Raw genomic sequence first — 22,300 nt, 5'->3', positions numbered from 1 at the left:
AACAAATTGGCCAAAATTTTTAAAAAATTTAGATTTTTACATTTTTTTTGGGGGGGGGGGGGGGATTTCATATAAAAAAAAATGTGAAAAATATTGTTATTTTTGCAAAATTGTCGCTCTTTTTTTGTTTATTGCGCATGATCAAAAAATCACACAGGTGATCAAATACCACCAAAAGAAAGCTCTGTTTGTGGGGAAAAAAAAGACATCAATTTCATTTGAGTACAGTGTCGCACGACCGCGCAATTGTCCGTTAAAGTCACGCAGTGCCGAATCGCAAAATACCCCCTGGTCAGGAAGGGGGTAAAATCTTCTGGGGCTTAAGTGGTTAATGTGGAGGTCCTGGGCTGGTGTGGTCAGGGCTGGTGCTAGACTTTTTCACGCCCTAGGCAAGACCAGCTACTTGCGCCCCCCCTGCCCCCAAAAAAATAAAAAGGGAAGGAGTAAAAAACTCCTCTATGTCATACCCAGTGACCCTGATCTGATGGCTCCTCTATGTTATGCTGTCATACCCAGTGACCCCCATATTCCTCCATGTCACACCTGGGGACCCTAATGTCCCTCTATGCCACACCAAGGGACCCCGATGATCCTCCATGTCACACCAGGGCCACCTGATGTTCCTCCATGTCATACCCAGAGACCCTGATGTTTTTCCATGTCACACCTGGGGACCCTGATGTTCCTCCATGTCACACCTGGGGACCTCAGTCCCCCATGGCACACCCAGGGTCCCCAATTCCTCATGGCACACATGGTGACCCTGATTGCCTTTCACACCAGGGAACCTCCATGTCACACCCAGGGAACCTGATCCCCTGTTCTGGGGACACTCACTGGGCGGTATGAAGAGAGTGGCCTGCACTCTGCCCTCCTTCACAGTGATCCTGCTGATTCCTTCTCCCAGGACGCTCCTCTTGGAGACCACAGTGCTCACAGAGCTCCAACCGGCTCCTGGTGAAGGGAGAAGCAGCAGTCCGAGAACTCTGCACGTCCCTAATCCCAAACCTCCTCAGACCATTCCGGTGCCTCGTCGTTTCTGCTCCAGTAAAGGTGCCACCCTCCAGTGCCAAACTTGGGGTCAGATTCAGCTCTCCTCCGCTCCCTGCTTAATACCGACCCAGGGAAATGAACGGCTGCCCACCAGCTCAGTGCAGAGAGTCACTTCCTGCCCAGGGTTTACACCATTCAGCTCCAGCCAAAGAGGATCATCATGCAGGCAGCTCTCCTGTAGGCTCCCTTCCTGCCTCTTGCCCCCCCCCCCCCAACAGTGGTGGAAAGCCAGGGCCTGGTAGTTCAGCCACTGTCCCAGACACCTGGCATCTTCCTCTGTCCATTCTTCCTCCCCCACTGCCGCCCCCTCCCCTCAGCTCACAAGAATCATTCATGATGGACAGAGAGTGCCAACTCATGGCTGCGCCCCTAGGCTGCAATGCGCCCTAGGCGGCTGCCTAGTTTGCCTAGTGGAAGCACCGGCCCTGGGTGTGGTTACACGTGGTCTGCAGTTGTGAGGCCGGTTGGATGTACTGCCAAATTCTCTGAAACGCCTTTGGAGACGCCTTATGGTAGAAAAATGAACATTCAATTCACGGGCAACAGCTCTGATGGACATTCCTGCAGTCAGCATGCCAATTGCACGCTCCCTCAAAACTTGTGACATCTGTGGCATTGTGCTGTGTGATAAAACTGCACATTTTAGAGTGGCCTTTTATTGTGGCCAGCCTAAGGCACACCTGTGCAATAATCATGCTGTCTAATCAGCATCTTGATATGTAACACCTGTGAGGTGGATGGATTATCTCGGGAAGGGAGAAGTGCTCATTAACACCGATTTAGACAGATTTGTGAATATTTGATAGAAATCGGCCTTTTGTGCACATAGAAAAAGTCTTAGATCTTTGAGTTCAGCTCATGAAAAATGGGGGCAAAAACAAAAGTGTTGCTTTTATAATTTTGTTCCATGTATATAGCTTGAGACTCCCCAGCCAAATTCTCTCATGCCTGGGCCTGTTGGAACCATTTCCGAACTACAGATAGATACCGAACACTAATGGCACAATCCCAACCTGGCCCACCATGAGGAACCTGTACTGATTTTTATGGCACTTAATAGTTAACCCTCCTCTTTTTACCACTAGACATGAGACCTCCCACCCCTATACAAGGGTTGAGTTCGGGAGGTCTCCTGGTGATGTAAACAATCAGGAGCTCTCTATTAACTTATATTTTAACTGCTTATTCCCCATCAATCTGATTTTATTTTACCTCACATACAGTGCATTGCGAAAGTATTCAGCCCCCTTGAACTTTTCGACCTTTTGCCACATTTCAGGCTTCAAACATAAAGATATAAAACTGTAATTTTTTTTGAAGAATCAACAACAAGTGGGACACAATCATGAAGTGGAACGAAATTTATTTGATATCTCAAACTTTTTTAACAAATAAAAAACTGAAAAATTGGGCGTGCAAAATTATTCAGCCCCCTTAAGTTAATACTTTACAGCTGTAAGTCGCTTGGGGTATGTCTATATCAGTTTTGCACATCAAGAGACTGAAATTTTTGCCCATTCCTCCTTGCAAAACAGCTCAAGCTCAGTGAGGTTGGATGGAGAGCGTTTGTGAACAGCAGTTTTCAGTTCTTTCCACAGATTCTCGATTGGATTCAGGTCTGGACTTTGACTTGGCCATTCTAACACCTGGATATGTTTATTTGTGAACCATTCCATTGTAGATTTGGCTTTATGTTTTGGATCATTGTCTTGTTGGAAGACAAATCTCCGTCCCAGTCTCAGGTCTTTTGCAGACTCCATCAGGTTTTCTTCCAGAATGGTCCTGTATTTGGCTCCATCCATCTTCCCATCAATTTTAACCATCTTCCCTGTCCCTGCTGAAGAAAAGCAGGCCCAAACCATGATGCTGCCACCACCATGTTTGACAGTGGGGATGGTGTGTTCAGGGTGATGAGCTGTGTTGCTTTTAGGCCAAACATAACGTTTTGCATTGTTGCCAAAAAGTTTGATTTTGGTTTCATCTGACCAGAGCACCTTCTTCCACATGTTTGGTGTGTCTCCCAGGTGGCTTGTGGCACACTTTAAACAACACTTTTTATGGATATCTTTAAGAAATGTCTTTCTTCTTGCCACTCTTCCATAAAGGCCAGATTTGTGCAGTATACGACTGATTGTTGTCCTATGGACAGAGTCTCCCACCTCAGCTGTAGATCTCTGCAGTTCATCCAGAGTGATCATGGGCCCCTTGGCTGCATCTCTGATCAGTCTTCTCCTTGTATGAGCTGAAAGTTTAGAGGGACGGCCAGGTCTTCGTAGATTTTCAGTGGTCTGATACTCCTTCCATTTCAATATTATCGCTTGCACAGTGCTCCTTGGGATGTTTAAAGCTTGGGAAATCTTTTTGTATCCAAATCCAGCTTTAAACTTCTCCACAACACTATCTCGGACCTGCCTGGTGTGTTCCTTGTTCTTCATGATGCTCTCTGCGCTTTAAACGGACCTCTGAGACTATCACAGTGCAGGTGCATTTTTACGGAGACTTGATTACACACAGGTGGATTCTATTTATCATCATTAGTCATTAATGGCACTTTTCCACTGCAAGTACCGGCTCGGCTCTACTCGGCCCTGCTTGGCCCGGTTTGCTTTTCCACTGCTGGTACCGCATGGTACGGTGTTGGAACGGTTCGGTACGGTACGGGATGGTTTGCTTTTCCACTAAAGAAGTACTAAAGTTAAGTGGGTGGGTGGGATTCTCTGACCAATCAGTGGCTAGTAGTGACTGCATGCAAAAAATTGCGGGATATGGTACCAGGTATGGTACCTCTTGGAACCACAATCGAGTAGGTACTGTTTTTGAGAGCCGTATCGTTCGGTTCCATGCAGTGGAAAAGCGCTGCCGTACCGCACCGAACCGTTCCTACACCATACCATGCGGTACCAGCAGTGGAAAAGCACAAAAGCGAGCCGAACCGTTCGGTTCCATGCAGTGGAAAAGCGCCATTAGGTCAACATTGGATCATTCAGAGATCCTCACTGAACTTCTGGAGAGAGTTTGCTGCACTGAAAGTAAAGGGGCTGAATAATTTTGCATGCCCAATTTTTCAGTTTTTTATTTGTTAACAAAGTTTGAAATATCCAATAAATTTCGTTCCACTTCATGATTGTGTCCCATTTGTTGTTGATTCTTTACAAAAAATTACAGTTTTATATCTTTATGTTTGAAGCCTGAAATGTGGCAAAAGGTTGCAAAGTTCAAGGGGGCCGAATACTTTTGCAAGGCACTGTACCAAATCCATGTATCTCTCTCTGTTGCTAACCAGACACTCAAGACAGAATCCCCAGTAAGTGACCAATCTCAGATATCATACGAATATCTAAACTTCTTGCCAAGCTTACAAAAGCGGCTTGGATTTTTCTGAGCTCCAGACAGAAGTCCTACGACTATATTCATGTCTACTGATATAAGTCTACTTATTACCAAGGACTCTTCCTTAAACAAAACTCCATGAACATACATGTGGCTCCACATGCCTAAGCACATCCGTTCGGATTTTTTTTTTTTGCCTCCATCACGGAATTGTCTTTGAGGGAGTCCAATTGCCCTCAAAGGTGTCTTTACAATTTGGTAGCTAAATACCTTTTCTAATGCTTATTCCAACATCATAGTTGCCAACATTTGAAAAAAATTTTGAGGGACACTTTGCAGCACAGCTATCAATTACCACACCCACTTCCCTAAAGCTCCGCCCACTCCACTTAATTAATCTCCACCTACTTATCATCAGATTATAGGGTCTACTCAATATAGAGAGAATTACAGGAAATTGAAAAGGGAATTTCAAACTTAAGGCCAAAGTAGCGGAGTTGGAATAATTCTCCCATTCAGCTGCACTGCTTCTGCCTAAAGTGTAAAATTCTCATCACAATTCCCTGCAGTTCTAAAGTGTCAAATGTGCTTAGGTGTGACCATAGAAAATATTGAATATGGAAATATAAATAAAGTGCAAGGTGTAAATAAGTACAATAAAACATAATTATACTATCTGGTATAATAAAGTTTTATCGTTATTTATATTCACATATAAATTTTTTGTATGGTCACACCTGAGCACATTTCACACTTTATTCACACGTCTGTTACCGGATATTTTTGCACATAACATTGTTGCTTTCATCCTACCTACCTTCATGTCTGTGAATGTGTCTTCACTCTCCAGAGGTCCTTCTCTGCTCTGCTGACTGTGGCGGCCGGCACCGGCGAGGCTCTGCCGAGAACAAGTGTCTTCGATTTAAAAATGGCGCCAGGTGCAGGGCCGGTGCTAGACTATTTTGTGCCCTAGGCAAGACCAGCTACTTGCATCCCCCACCCAAAAAACTGTACACATTGCCCCCCCCCTTTAACCCTACACCCACCTTCCTATAAACACTGCCCCCCTTTAACCCTACACAACCCTTCCTGTACACACTGCTCCCCTCTCTAGAGATGACATCCACTGGGGATGAGGAGATGACAGGAGAGGAATGTGGCACTGGCCATGGCTGTGCCCTAGGTGGCAGTGCGCCCTAGGCGGCTGCCTAGTTCGCCTAGTGGTAGCACCGCCCCTGGCCAGGTGGTGCCATTATGTAACTGCGCATGCGCCCGTCTGAGCTTGTACGAGCTTTCCTGAGCCCGGCAGGCGTCAGAACGGCGCATGCGCAGTTGTCGGCCCGCGACCATGTTTTTTTACAGGCCCGTAACGGGCATTTATGGGCAGCCAGATTAACGGGACAATGTAAATTACCCGGGACAGGGTCCTATTTGCCGGGACTGTCCCGGCAAAAACGGGACAGTTGACAGATATGCAACATGAACATTTAAGCTTGTTATTTACCATGATTCTTCATATCTATATGTTCTACTCACAACTGGCATATATACAACAAACAATGATTTTTGTTCCTTTAAAACCGGAGTGACAATAACATGGTAAAGCTTTTATTGGATATTAGTGATTGGTGTAAAGCCCCGTACACACGTACCGATCGTCGGCCGACCGATCGGCCGTCTTTTGTCCCCGGGCTGTCGTGTCCGCTGAAAAGTGAAAAAGACTGCACACGAATTTTGTCCACCGACTGCAGAAGTGATGTCATGTGATGGTTAACTTTCCCTGTGTTTTTTCTTTTCTGAGCATGCCCAGTCTTGCAAATCTGCTGTCTGTCGGCCGAATTCTGTACTGACTGGCGAACAATCGGCCGTTCTGGTGTCGGCATACAAAAATTTTAATGCTTGCACGACAGATTCTGTTCGGCCGAAAGTGCGCTGTCGGCTGTCGGAAGCATCATACTAACAAGCCGAAAATCGGCCGATCGGTCGTCGGCCGAATCTTTTCGGCCGACAATCTGCACATGTGTACGGGCCTTTAGATCTACATTAACCTGAGCAAGTTTATAAAGACCGGGGTAAATATCCTGCACAAAGAGGTAAGTGGAGAGCATAGTTGGGTCTGCACTGGCTGCAGTGCTTTGGAGTGGAGATATATAATGCTTTGGAAGAATTTTCAACACGCTTAATGGAGACATTCTCTGCTGACAAAGATTGCTTTGTAATATATGGGACGCTATTATCACTTATTGTATTACACATAAAGTTTTCTGTATTGATGCATCGTGTGTAGTTCAATATAAAGGATGTTTCAATAAAAGATTCGTATCTCAGAAATTAGGCGATCAATAAACAACTTTTTCCACTGTCCAGAAAATCTGTTCATTGCCTCGTCAATCCTTTTTTGTTGTATAAGTAAAAGGGATTTTGTTTTCACTCGTCATAGAACCCTTTTCTCCACAAGTGTTTCACTTGAGTCTTGTATGGGTATAGCTACTGCTTGTAGGAAGTTGGGCTCTAGGCAAAGTCAAGGGTATAGCCCCATCTAGTGTCTGTACCCCTGCATGTAACTTAACCACTTTAGCCCTGGAGGATTTGGCTGCTCAATGACCAGGCCCTATTTGGCGATTCGGCACTGCGTGATTTTAATAGACAATTGCGCGGTCGTGCGACGCTGTACCCAAACGAAATTGACGTCCCTTTTTCCCCACAAACAGAGCTTTCTTTTGGTGGTATTTGATCACCTGTGCGATTTTTATGTTTTGCGCTATAAACAAAAAAAGAGCGACAATTTTGAAAAAATAATATTTTTCAAATTTTTTTTATATGAAATTCTCAAAAAACTGTAAAAATCAAAATTTTTTAACATTTTAGGCCAATTTGTTTTCTGCTACATATTTTTGGTAAAAAAAAAATCACAATAAGCGTATTTTGATTGGTTTCGCAAAAGTTATTGCGTTTACTAACTACGGGAAAGATCTATGTAATTTTTATTGTTTTTTTTACTAGTAATGGCGGCGATCTGTGATTTTTTTTGCGGGACTGCGACATTGCGGCGGACAGATCAGACCCCTAACTGACATTTTTGATACTTTTGGGGGTACCAGTGACATTACTACAGTAATCAGTGCTATAAATATGCACTGTTACTGTAAAAATGACACTGGCAGGGAAGGGGGTTAACATTACCGGTGATCAAGGGGTTAAGTGTGACCCTAGGGGTGTGATTCTAACTGTTAGGGGGCGTGGCTTGTGAGATCATCACAGAGACATGCGATCCTATATAGCAGGATCACATAGCCTCTGTGATAATCTAAGGGAGAATGACAGACGGCTGTGTTTACATCAGCCGTCTGTCCTTCTCTCTCAGCTGCGGGAGATCGCGAGTGACCGGCGGCCATCGGAGTCGCCGGTCACACGCGCTGGCCCCCCCCAGCTGATAAACGGGGGCAGTGGCGCGTGCTCGCCCCCTAGAGTCTCCTGAGCGAGCGACATAGTCCTACGTCACTTTGCCCAGGAGCGGCCGCCTGCCGCAGTAAAACTGCGGCGGGCGGTGGCTATGTGGTTAACCACATCAATACCGGGCACTTTCACCCCCTTCCTGCTCAGGCCAATTTCCAGCTTTCAGCGCCGTCGCAATTTAAATGACAATTGCGCGGTCATGCAGCACTTTACCCATACATATTTTTTTTATCATTTTGTTCATACAAACAGAGCTTTCTTTTGGTGCCAATTAATCACCACTGGGTTTTTTTTTTATATTTCGCTAAATAAACAAAAAAAAAATACATTTTGAAAAAAAAAAGTGATTTTCTTTGTTTCTGTTATAAAAATCTGCAAATAAATAATCTTTATACAAAAATGTAGGTCAAAATGCATTCTGCATTTCTTCGGTGAAAATAACCCAATCAGTGTTTATTATTTAGTCTGTAGGAAAGTTATAGAGTCCACAAACTATGGTACACAAAATTGATCAATCCTGATGAACTGATGGTCTTTCTCATTTCTTAAGGACCGGAAATGCCAGGACAGTACAATTATCCCCCAGAGGACCCCTTTTTGGAAAGTAGACAGTCTGAGGTATTTATTAAGAGGCATGGCGAGTTTTTTGAAGTTGCAATTTTTTGCCACAATTCTTTGGAAAATTAATAAATAAATAAAAATATTACTAGTGCAGTACAACGTTATCATATAACTGGTGTGACGGTGATCAGGGAAACTTACTGGTGACAGTATGTAAAAAAAAAAAAAAATGAATAAATTTTGTTTAAAAATGTTTTCTTTTTTATATTTTCTTCCTTTTATTTAATTTTTTTTTTCTAACACACTGTGACCAGACCATAGTAACACTGTACTACTCTGGGGAAGTGATCAGGGTTTTTTTTTTTTTACACATAATGATTGCTTATACCAGTGGATTTCATTGGTATAAGCAACCATTTTTACTGAATGAAACTAGTTCATTCAGTGTCTTTTGTTGTGATTAGCCAAAGGTAATCACATGGTACAGATGGGTTGTGATTGGCCTGTCTGTACCATGTGATCACTGTGACCACTCACAGTTAGCAATGCAATTGTATACAATAAATGGCATGAAAGGAAGCCATCCATTGTTTACAACTGTCACGTGATCTACTGTGATTGCTGATTGGTCACAGCAATCGCATGGTACTGGCAGCGGGCAGGGATCGGCTGTGTCCTGTGGTCACTACTGGTGACAGATCATGCCGTTGCGTGGCTCTGTGGCAGCGCGAGATGCGCGTTCTAGGAAAATGTCATATGACATCCTCCCAGAACAACAGTGCTTCCACTTTGCCATTATTGTACTATACAGCGGGCGGGAGGGTGTTAAAGTATATGTGAACCCTCACCTTGTGAAATAACCCATTTAGTTTAAAATATAAATAAAACGCAAAACATTTGTGTATCGATTTAAAGCGGAGTTCCAGCCTTTTCACTCACCTGTCCAACGGTCCAGCGATGCGGCCGCCCGAAGCCTCGATCCTCTTCCCTCTGGTCTCGGTGGCGCTGGCATCACTGCTGTGGGCACCCGGCTGTGACAGTTTGCGGCTTCACAGCCGGGTACCCACTGCGCATGCGCGAGTTGCACTGCGCGTCTTGATTGGCCGGCAATCTTCTGGGACCTCTGACATGTCCCCAGAAGATTGCAGGGAGGGAGGGGGAGAGGAGAACTTCCGTTCAGGGCACCGCGGCACTCCGAGCGGAAGTGGGAGTGGGTACCTGTCAAAACTAGGTACCCGCTCCCCCCCCCCCAATAAAAAATGACATGCCAAATGTAGCATGTCAGGGGGTTAGAATACCTAAAGCGGAAGTTCCACTTTTGGGTGGAACTCCGCTTTAATAACATTATTAATACCGTACCCCCCCTTTTTAACCACTTGCCGACTGCGCACAGTATATTTACTGCGGCAGTCAGCCCCTCACAGGCATCATTGTTCCTACAGCTCAAGCCACAGCCAATCACAGTTAGAAACACGCCCCTAGGGACACACACAGCCCCTCCCTCTCAAATAAAGTTAACCCCTTTACTGCCAGTGTAATTTTACAGTAACAGTGCATATTTATAGCACTGATTACTGTAGAAATGTCACTGGTAACCCCAAAAGTGTCAAAAATGTCAGTCAAGGGTCCGATCTGTCCACCGCAATGTCACAGTACCGCAAAAAAAATCGCAGATCGCCGCCATTAAGCGTTAAAAGAAAAAACAACAAAAATGACAAAAATCTTTCCCTTTGTTAGTAAACACGATAACTGTTGCGCAAACCAATCAAAATACGCTTTTTGCGATTTTTTTTTTAGCAAACATATGTAGCAGAAAACAAATTGGCCTAAAATGTTAAAAAATTTTGATTTTTACATTTTTTTGAGGAATTTCATATAAAAAAATGTGAAAAATATTGTTATTTTTGCAAAATTGACGCTCTTTTTTTGTTTATAGCGCATGATCAAAAAATCGCACAGGTGATCAAATACCAACAAAAGAAAGCTCTGTTTGTGGGAAAAAAAGGACGTCAAATTCGTTTAGGTACAGCGTCGCACGACCGCGCAATTTTCCGTTAAAGTCACGCAGTGCCGAATCGCAAAATACCCCCTGGTCAGGAAGGGGGTAAAATCTTCCGGGGCTTAAGTGGTTAATGATCACTACCTCTGTTCTCAGCTGCATAGAGAGCTGGAAGAGGAGAAGCAGCCGCACACTGGTCTACCTGGTAAAAGGCTATGTGGAAGGGAAACATATCAGTAATATGAAATATTGGGTTTACATACTCTTTAAAAGTTATCAGGAAACAGTAACCATCAAGGCTCATAGCGTGACAAGGCCTCACTGCCACTTGGAGGATCGTGTGTCCAAAGCTGGCACCTGCTGACACCGCCATATCGACAAGGTAAAACTAAGTATATGTGTAAATCAAGGGCCTGGCCTTACATACCTGGAAAACAGATGCCTGGTGCTGAAAGTCCCAGCATGTGCTAATTTTTTTGACAGAATGGGAAATTTAAGTTTCTCTCTCTTTATCCTATCCAGATGAAATAGTAAGGCAAACTAGTGATCGACCGATATCATTTTTTTAATGCCGATACCGATATTTTGGTCATCGGATATCGGTATCGGCCAATATTGGCCGAAATTTTCGGACATGTAAAAAATGATTATTATTTTTTTTTTACCAGGTACTCCTTGTGGAGGGATCTGGGGGTCTAAGAGTCCCCAAACCCCTCCTCGGCACTGAAAAGCATTCAAAATGCCAAGTTTGGCTGTTTTGAATGCTGTCAGTTTTTTGAATGTGGCGCCGAGTACCCGGAAGTGAGGTCATGACATCACTTCCCGGTTTTTTACATGGAGACCCGATCAGAGATGAATACGGCTTTGATAGGGCCTTCGGCGGCCGTGCAGGTAGGATGCCCGGGTCTCCCTGTGGGGTGTCCCCTCCCGCCCCTTGTAATGACAGCCGAGCCGCTTCTCAGCCGCATCGGTTGTCATTACAGGACAGCCGACCGTAGGCTATGGACGCCGGTACAGGGGTGATTCCTCTAGCTGCAGGCATCACTCCGGTACAAGCACTTTCCCGAAATATCGGCAATATCGGTAGCCTCAGGGGCCCCTGATATATCGGCGGTGCCGATAATCGGTCGATTCCTAAGGAAAAACTCCACCGTCATTTGACAGCGGGCGGGTAAGAAGTAGTTATGCAAAGCATCTGCTTTCCGAGGGAACGCTGTGGCTGTCAGATAAAGCCTTACAACTCTAACCATGTCTAGTACATGCAGAGCAGACTCTTTGGGACATCATGACCTTAGGCAGAAAGGATGGCCTAGGTCTCAAGACAAACTTGTTTGTATAAAGGATTAAAAAGCATGATTTACAAGACAAGGTTGCCAGCTCTCAAACCCTGCATGATGAAGTGATGGCAAAAAGGAAGGCCACCTTCTGAGATAAGGTCATAAGAGTATCCTGTATTGGTTCATTAGGTGGAGGTGGAGACTTTAAAAGGTAATCAAGACAGGAATAAGTATGGTGGACCTGAAAGAAGAAGGAATAGTCCCATTCATTGGAATGCAATAGCCGCCTGTCTACCAATTGCAGGAGTTGCAAATCTGCCTTTAGGCGTTTGAGTCAAGAATAAGATAGATGGGAAGAACCCCGTGATACATGCCATAAAGGATTTGTGGCAAAAGATGGATTTTTTAATACAGACTTACCTGTAAAATCTATTTCTTGAAGTACATCACGGGACATTGAGCCATAAATCATAACGTATGGGTTATATAGCCACCTATAGGTGAAGGACACTGGCAACCAATCAGAACAGATGCCCCCCTATATAACCCCTCCACACAGGAAGTACCTCAGTTTTGTAGCAAGCAATAAAGACCCCATGAAAGAGGGGAGGGACCTCTGTGTCCCGTGATGTACTTCAAGAATTGAATGTTACAGGTAAGTCTGTATTAAATAATCCATCTTTCTTTTCATACATCACAGGACACAGAGCAATAAATCATAACATATGGGACGTCCCAAAGCAATGCATCTGAGGGGAGGGGCACACCAAAAATACTGCCATCTGACCCCAAAAAGGATTACACCTCTGCCTGCAGAACACTGCGGCCAAATGCAAATTCCTCCCTGGTCCCAATATCCACTCGTCAGAAACGAGTGAACATATGCACCGACGACCAGGTCGCGGCCTTGCAAATCTGAGCCATAGAGGCTTGATGGCGATGTGCCCAAGAGGCACCTACTCCTCTGGTAGAATGTGCCTTTACAGGAAAATGTGGAACCTTTCCTTCTCAATCATACGCCTGGGTAATAACCTGGCGAATCCAATAAGAAATCGTAAACTTAGATGCTGCCAACCCCTTTCTGGGCCCTTCTGGCAGCACAAACAAGCTCTCAGTCTTACGAATCCGAGCTGATTTCTCTAAGTAAAACTTAAGTGCACACATTACATCAAGAGAATGCAATAACTTTTACTCCTCTGAGTGAGGATCTGGAAAAAGAGAAGTTAGTATAATGTCCTGATTCAAATGTAAGGCGGACACCACCTTGGGCAAAAAACCTGGGTGTGAATGTAGAATCACCCTATCTTGATGAAATATCAAGAATGGTTCTTTACAAGAAAGAGCTGCTACTTCCGATACCCTTCTAGCTGAAGTTATCGCAATCAAAAAGACCAGTTTTCTGGTCAAAAGAACCAGGGGAACTTGCCCCAGAGGCTCAAAAGGCTGTTTTTGCAAAACTGCCAATACCAAATTCGAGTCCCAAGGACACAATGGTGGCTTCATAGGGGGAAGCAAACTTAACATTCCCCGGACGAAGGTCTGGACCAACGAATGGGAAGCGATCGGTTCCTGGAAGAAAACCGATAAAGGTGAAATCTGCCCCTTGATAGTGCTCAAGGCTAACTTCATATCTACTCCTGCTTGAAGGAAAGCTAGAATTCTCCCAATTATATATGTGCGGGATGCAATTTCCTGGTTTCACACTAAGTTTCCTAGCGTTTATCAGTGTATGAACTGCAGGGCCAGATACACCCAGCTCCTTCAAGATTAAGGTTTCAATAGCCAAGCAGTCAAATTTAGAGACTGTACAGCAGGTTGGAATATCTGTTGACGACTCAAAAAGTCTGCCTGCCAGTTCTCTATTCCCGGAATAAAAACTGCTGTCAGGCGCGGCACAAACTTCTCTGCCCTAGACAGGATGAAATCCACCTCTTTCTGCGCTGACTGACTCTTTGTGCCTCCTTGATGGTTGATATAAGCCACAGCTGTGGCAATGTCAGATTGTACCCTGACAGGGTGACCCCAAAGCCTGGACGTCTGGAATTTCAAAGCCTGACTGACTGCTCGGATTTCCAAAATGTTGATGGGGAGACCTTTCTCTACCTAAGACCCTGGACAGTGGCTTCCTCCAGCACCGCTCCCCAGCCGGAGAGACTGGCATCTGTAGTTACTATTTTCAAGGTCACTGGAAGAAAGGATTTTCCCTTTTTCCAGATTTCTGGTCAACAACCACCAATTTAGACTCTGATGTACTCTTGGTACCAGAGACTGAACCTTTCTGGTCCAGGTAAACAGAATGTTGTTGTGTAAGGGTCTGGCATGGAATTGAGCATAGGGAATTGCCTTGAATGCGGACACCATCTTCCCCAATAACTTCATGCAAAGATGAATAGAAGGATATCACAGCCTTACTACGGACCGAACCTGATCCTTCAGGTCTGTGACCTTTCTTGCTAGCAAGAATATCTTTGCCTGTGCTGTGTCCACAAGAATACCCAGGTATTCCAGATGCTGGATCGGCTGTAATGCTGACTTTACCAAGTTCAGTATCCAACCCAGGTGTTCTAGGAACTGTACTGTCTGGTGGACATTTTGGCTTAGAGACAAAGCCGATCCATCTATTAGTAATAGATGTTCCAGATATCCTATTATAGATATCCCTCGGGACCTTAGAACAGCCAATACTGGAGCTAGGATCTTTGTAAACTCTTGGAGCTGTGGCTAACCTGAAGGGCAGGGACACGAACTGAAAATTATGGTTCTCTACTGCAAAGCGTAGGAACCTTTGATGAGCCTGGAATATAGGCATGTGAAGATAAGCATCCTTGATGTCTATGGATGCTAGAAATTCCTCTCCCTGTAGGGAGCCTATGACTGAATGAATTGACTCCATACAGAAAGTATGAATGTTCAAAAACAGGTTTAAAGCTTTGAGATCCATAATAGGTCTCACATCCTTGTTTGGCTTGGGGACTACAAACAGGTTTGAGTAAAAACCCTTGAACTTTTCGTCCTCTGGAACCTCTATTATCACTTTTTGAGCCTTCAGCTGGTCCAATACCAGAAAGAGAGACCTTCTTTTTAGGGGATCTGTCAGTGTACCTGACCTTATGAACTGGGGATACGGGAACACCCGAAATTCCAGTTTGTACCCCTGTGAAATGGTGGAGATAACCCAGTTGTCTTGGATCAATTCCACCCAAACCTTTGAGAACTGCCAAAGCCTTCCCCCCACCCACGTGAGTGGGGGTGCCCCTTCACAGAGAGGGCTTAGTGGAAGACTTGGCTGATTTCTGGGTACAGGGCTTTATCTGACCCTGCCGTGAAGGCTTGATTCCAGATCCAGATGGTTGAGGCCATCGCCACTGTCTTGAAATAGAAGCACTGGTAGTATGAGTGCTGAAAGAAGGACGCTTGCTCTTCCTTTTCACGGATAGCAATGTACTCTCCCCCCCGAGATCTTTTGGATATACTTATCCAGATCATCACCAAAAAAGCATTCTCCCTGAAAAGGGAAGCCAGCCAGAAATGGTAATTCCGCAGACCAATTCTTTAACGAAAGGACTCTGTGCATATGCACTGATATCAGAGCAAATCATGACATTTGCCTGATGGAGTCCATAAGAGCATCCACTGCAAAACATAAAGTGCAAGGTAGATCTGACAGATCTTCCATTGACTCTCCTCGAGAAGAAACTGTCTTGAACACTTGCTTCATACGGTCTTTTAAAGACTGACAAACTCCTATGGCTGCTACTGCTGGTTGAATCGCAGAACCTGCAACTGCAAAGGAGGCTTTCAATAAAGATTCCATCTTCTTATCTGCTGGATCTTTAAAAACCTGGACATTATCCACAGGACAGGTTAGACTCTTGTTAACCTCAGAAATTGAAGCATCCACAGAGGCTATATTCCATTTCTTAGTAAACTTTTCCTCCATAGGATACAATAATGAAAACCTTTTAGGAGGAACAAAAATCCTATCAGGATGGTCCCAATCTTTATACATTTCTTGCTCCAGGAGCGGATGTATGGGAAACGTCTAAAGGACTATGAGTAGGGCTTAATGAGCATAGAGAAGAAAAAGAGACTTCCTTGCAGAACTCGCCCATTTATGCTGTATGGCGCATGTGCGGCGGGGTACAGGTCGTCCACATGCACGCTATTGCATAAGAACACGCCCCCCACACAGCATACGTCTGTACTTAACCACCTCAATACTGGGCACTTAAACCCCCTTCCTTCCCAGACCAATTTTCAGCTTTTAGCGCTGTTGCATTTTGAATGACAATTGCGCGGTCATGCAACACTGTACCTAAACCAAATTTATGTCATTTTTTCCCCACAAATAGAGCTTTCTTTTGGTGGTATTTGATCACCGCCAGGTTTTTTCTTTTTTGGTGCACAAATAAAAAAAGACCGAAAAGTTTGAAAAAAAAAAAAAGTTTTTTTGTTTAGGTAATAGAATTTTGTAAATAGATATGTTTTTCCTGCACTGATGACCACTGATGACGCCGCACTGACAGGCACTGATGAGGAGACACTGATGGGGTGGCACTGATGGGGTGGCACTGATATGCAGCACTGATGGGCACTGATAGGTAGCACTGATATGCAGCACTGATGGGCACTGATATGTGGCACTGATAGATAGCACTGATATGCAGCATTGGTGGGCACTGATAGGCAGCGCTGATGGGCACTGATAGGCAGCACTGATGGGCACTGATCGGCAGCACTGATGGGCACTGATAGGCGGCACTGATGGGCACTGATAGGTGGCACTGATGGATTTTTGCAACAATCCCATAACTGCCTCAACAAGATGTAACTTGCAAGCATAACATTGATAGTCTCATGGAGGGATACATATGGCACATGTCTCTGTTATCTGTTAAAAGGAACAGTGCACAAAATATTTACAATTTGCAATTACGCCAGCAATATTTACCTCAAGGTTTGCTGAATAAGTAAATATTTTAAATTGGACTCACCAGTCCAGCCGCAGGATTCTGCTTGCGATAGAAATCCAATCTTCACCCATCACGGCGAGCTTTGTCTTGGCGACCTTCAAGGACTGGGTCCCCTTATTTTAGAGGGGCCACGGCCTTGGACCTGTAGAGCACCCTGCACAGAGCATCTTTGGGGTTTGGTCCAGCACCTAAAAAGGACAGCATTACAGGCAAAACCTTGTATCTGCTTCCTGAGGCTCAGGTACCATCTTTTTAGTCCATTGACTGTTGAGGATGGATCTGATAGCTAAGCCCTTAGATTCCATGATTTTTGATCGGGGAAAACAGCATATCTTCTGTCCTCATTTGAAGAAAAAATGATGGAGAGACTCTCTATAGTGACCATCACCTTTAGACACTGGCGAAAAAACAGAGGTAATTCTTGTGTGGGAGGGGTTATATAGGGGGACATCGATTCTGATTGGTTGCCAGTGTCCTTCACCTAAAGGTGGCTATATAACCCATACGTTATTATTTATGGCTCTGTGTTCCGTGATGTACAAAAATAAATTAAAATCTCCCCCAAAAACGAAGAGTCCTTCTGAAAACTCCAAGAAAAACTTCCTACAGGAAGAAGATCCTGCAAAAATTAGGTGTGATCTACATTTTGCAAGTAGACATTGGCAAAAGTGACCTGAACATCCTGAACCTTCCCCTTGAGAAGGAGGTAAACATCCTGGGCATCCGACTGCCCGTATCAGAGGTCCAGGGCCCTGACTTGGCAACCAGTATGGTAACCCCTTTAGGTTTAGAAATGGGTGAGAAACTGTGGTACACCAGCGTAAAGTCTCTGTTGGTTAGTTTTTGGGACAATGGCAATTCTAAAGTGTGTTTCTTGCAGAAAGGTAATTTGAGATTTACTTTTCCGGAGGTCGGCTAAGAGCCAAGAGCGTTTCTCTGAGACATTCAGGCCTTGCACATTGGGGGAGGCGACCTTAAGGAGGTCCATGAATGGCTGGGGGGGGAAAACACTAACAGAAGAACAAGAGAAATAAGCCCCCACGGAGCAGCCACAGGGAAGAGAAACCAGAAAAACCAGGAAAAAGGGTGAGAAAATGAAAAAGGATAAGGGGGAAGGGAAGGGAAGAGAAGGAGCAACTGACTAAGTCAGAAAGTGGAACTCCTTCCGGCCTACTACCAAAAAACTGGAAAAGGGGAGGGAAAAAGAAGGGATAGGTAGAGGTGAATAGGATGGAATAAATCTATAAAAAAAGTGTCACTTGGGTCCCTGATGAAGCACATGAGGTACCAAGACAGGGAGCCGCTCTATCAGGGAGTGGTAATAACACTAAAGAAACAGGAACGGAGGTGTAAAGACTTTTTGGCCATGATTTATTAATCCGAGTATACATATGGATACAATACAATGGATCAGTGCCATGCATTGCCCAAGTGCTGACGAGCCAGCTACCATCACCATAGCAAGGAACATCGCTTTGCATCCCTTCCCAGAGCATCATTAGTTGTTATGCTGGTGGCACCAATGCCATGCCAGAGCATGACGCTGACCCAAGGCAAACTGGGTTCTGTGCCCCAGGCACCCCTAGTGATAAACACAGGGAAAAAGTATGGAAGGGTTAGACCCTCTGCCATGTTTTTTTTAAATTGCCATCTGTGTCCCAGCTGGGAAGGGTCATCCCGGTTCTGGTGACCCATTGTAACTGGAACAGTGAGGTATATGCTTAGCCCTTCCCTTCCTTATAAAAAAAACTATATATATATATATATATATATATCTATATGTGTGTGCTTAACTTCTCTCTAACTTACTAAAAAAAAATATATACACACATATACAGTAGATATATATATATATATATATATATATATATATACACACACACACACACACTTCTCAAAAAAATTAAAGGAACACTTTTTAATCAGAGTATAGCATCAAGTAAAATAAGCTCCTGGGATATTGATCTGGTCAGTTAACCACTTAAGCCCCGGAAGATTTTACCCCCTTCCTGACCAGGGCCTATTTTGCGATTCGGCACTGCGTGACTTTAACGGACAATTGCGCGGTCGTGCGATGCTGTACCTAAACTAATTTGACGTCTTTTTTTCCCACAAACAGAGCTTTATTTTGGTGGTATTTGATTACCTGTATGATTTTTTGATCATGCGCTATAAACAAAAAAAGAGCGTAAATTTTGCAAAAATAACAATATTTTTCACATTTTTTTATATGAAATTCCCAAAAAAAATGTAAAAATCAAAATTTTTTAACATTTTAGGCCAATTTGTTTTATGCTACATATGTTTGGTAAAAAAAAATCGCAAAAAGCGTATTTTGATTGGTTTGCGCAAAAGTTATTGCGTTTACTAAGGGAAAGATTTTTGTCATTTTTTGTTGTTTTTTTTTTAACGCGTAATGGCGGCGATCTGCGATTTTGTTTGCGGGACTGCGACATTGCGGCGGACAGATCGGACCCTTGACTGACATTTTTGACATTTTTGGGGGTACCAGTGACATTACTACAGTAATCAGTGCTATACATATGCACTGTTACTGTAAAATGACACTGGCAGTGAAGGGGTTAACTTTTTTGGAGAGGGAGGGGTTAAGTGTGTCCCTAGGGGCGTGCTTCTAACTGTGATTGGCTGTGGCTTGAGGTGTAAGAACAGAGATCAACGGTCCTACATAGCAGAACCGTATGATCTCCATTCTTACACAGGGGAGAATGACAGGCGGCTTGTTTACATTAGCCACCTGCCTTTCTCCCGCTGTCAAGGACGATCGCGAGTGAACGGCGGACATCGGGTCCGCCGGTCACTCGCGCGGGGGGGGGAGGTCCGTGAGCGAGAGCGCGCATCCGGCGGCGCGCGCTCGCTCCCCAGAGCCTCACAGGCTAGTGACGTACCGATATGTCACTTTGCCTGTGAGGGGCTGACTGCCGACGTATATGTACTTGCGGCGGTCGGCAAGTGATTAAGTAGCAGAGGGGGTTGTTAATCAGTTTCAGCTGCTTTGGTGTTAATGAAATTAACAGCAGGTGCACTAGATGGGCAACAATGAGACAACCTCCAAAACAGGGATGATTTTACAGATGGAGGCCACTGACTCTTTTTTCCCCTGCTTATCTTTTCTGAATGTTTTTCACTGTTTTGCATTTGGCTAGGGTCAGTGTCACTACTGGTAGCATTATCCAACACCTGGACCCTATAGAGGTTGCACAGACAGTCCAACTCCTCCAGGATGTCACATCAATACGTGCCATTACCAGAAGGTTTGCTGTGTCTCCCACCACAGTCCCAAGAGCATGGAGGAGATTCCAGGAGACAGGCAGTTACTCTAGGAGAGCTGGATAGGGCCATAGAAGGTCCTTAACCCATCAGCAGGACCGGTATCTGCTCCTTTGTGCAAGGAGGAACAGGATGAGCACTGCCAGAGCCCTACAAAATGACCTCCAGCAGGCCACTGGTGTGAAAGCCTCTGACCAAACAATCAGAAAAAGACTTCATGAGGGTGGCCTGAGTGCCTAACATCCTCTATTGGGCCCTGTGCTCACTGCCCGCCACTGTGGAGCTCGAATGGCATTTGCCATTGAACACCAGAATTGGCAGGTCCCCCATTGGTGCCCTGTGATTTTCACACATGAGAGCAGGTTCACCCTGAGCACATGTGACAGATGTGAAAGGGTCTGGAGAAGCCGTGGAGAAAGTTATGCTGCCTGTATCATTGTTCAGCATGACCAGTTTGGTGGTGGGTCAGTGATGGTCTGGGGAGACATATCCATGGAGAGATGCACAGACCTCTACAGGCTAGACAATGGCACCTTGACTGCTATTAGGTATCGGGATAAAATTCTTGGACCCATTGTCAGACCCTATGCTGGTGCAGTGGGTCCTGGGTTCCTCCTGGTACACGACAATGCCCGGCCTCATGTGGTGAGAGTATGCAGCCAGTTCCTGGAGGATGAAGGAATTGATACCATTGAATGTCCCCAATGCTCGCCTGACCTAAATCCAATAGAACACCTCGAGGACATTATGTTTCGGTCCATCCAACGCCGCCAGGTTGCATCTCAGTCTGTTCAGGAGCTCAGTGATGTCCTGGTCCAGATCTGGGAGGAAATACCCCAGGACAACATCAGTTGTCTATTTAGGAACATGCCCTAATGTTGTCAGGCACGCATACAAGCATGTGGGGGCCATACAAACTACTGAGGACCATTTTGAGTTGCTGCAAGGAAATTTCAGCAAAATGGACCAGCCTGATGCATTATTTTTTAACTTTGATTTTCGGGGGTTGTCTTTGAATTCAGCCCTCTGTAGGGTGATCATTTTCATTTTCATCAAATGATGTGGCATCCTTTAGTTAGTCTATATTAGTATAGATATCCAGCATGAGATTTTTCTCCCCATTGAGATCTAATGTCTCAGAAAGTGTCCCTAAGGGTTCCTTTAATTTTTTTGAGCACTGTATATACAGGTGCATCTCAAAAAATTTTAATTACATCACAAAAGTTAATTTATTTTAGTAATTCAATTCAAAAAGTGAAACTCGTATATTTTATATAGAGTGATATATTTCAAGAATTTATTTTTTATTTTTATTTTGATGATTATGGCTTACAGCTAGTAAAAACCAAAAATTCAGTATCTCAGAAAATTTGAATATTACATAAGACCAATAAAAAAAAAGTTTTTTTTTTTAATCACAGAAATGTTGGCTTACTGAAAATTATGTCCATGTACAGTATAGTATGCACTTAGTACTTGGTTGGGGCCTCATTACTGCATCAATGTGGTGTGGCATTGAGGCAAACAGCCTGTGGCAATGCTGAGGTGTTATGGAAGCCCAGGTTGCTTTGATAGCGGCTTTCAGCTCATCTGCATTGTTGGGTCTGGTGTCTCATCTTCCTCTTCACAATACCCCACAGATTATCTATGGGGTTTAGGTCAGGTGAGTTTGCTGGCCAATCAAGCACAGTGATACTATGATCATTAAACCAGGTATTGGTACTTTTGACAGTGTGGGCAGTGCCAAGTGCTGCTTGAAAATTAAATCAGCTTCTCCATAAAGCCAATAAGCACAGAGAAGCATGAAGTGCTCTAGGATTTCCTGATAGAGGGCTACACTGACTGTGGACTTAATAAAACACCATGGGCCAACACCAGCAGATGACATGGCTCCTCAAATCATCACTGACTGTGAAAGCTTCACTCTGGACCTCTTGCAACTAGAATTTTGTACCTCTCCATTCTTCCTCCAGACTCCAGACTGGGATTTTCAACAGTCAGTGATGATTTGGGGAGCAATGTCCTCTGCTGGTGTTGGTCCACTATGTTTTATCAAGTCCAAAGTCAACGCAACCCTGTCCATTGGCCCTTCAATGCAGCAAAGTCGGCCTGTACCTGTACCAGAGAAAAAGCCCCAAAGCATCATGTTTCCCCCCCTGTGCTGACTATAGGGATGGTGTTCTTAGGGTCATAGTCAGCATTTTTCTTCCTCGTTGCGAATTATTGCAAATCAAGTTCATCTGACCACAGCACTTTCTCCCAATCCTTCTCTAAATAATTTAAATATTCATTGGCATGACTGTACATGTGCATTCTTGAGGAGAGGGACTCGCCGTGTTTGGAGGAAGAAAAATGCTGACTAT

The sequence above is a fragment of the Pelophylax lessonae genome (genome assembly GCF_965119305.1).
Source record: "Pelophylax lessonae genome assembly, chromosome: 1".
NCBI lineage: Eukaryota > Metazoa > Chordata > Amphibia > Anura > Ranidae > Pelophylax > Pelophylax lessonae.
The sequence above is the reverse complement of the archived record's forward strand: the minus strand, read 5'-3'. Positions refer to the sequence as shown.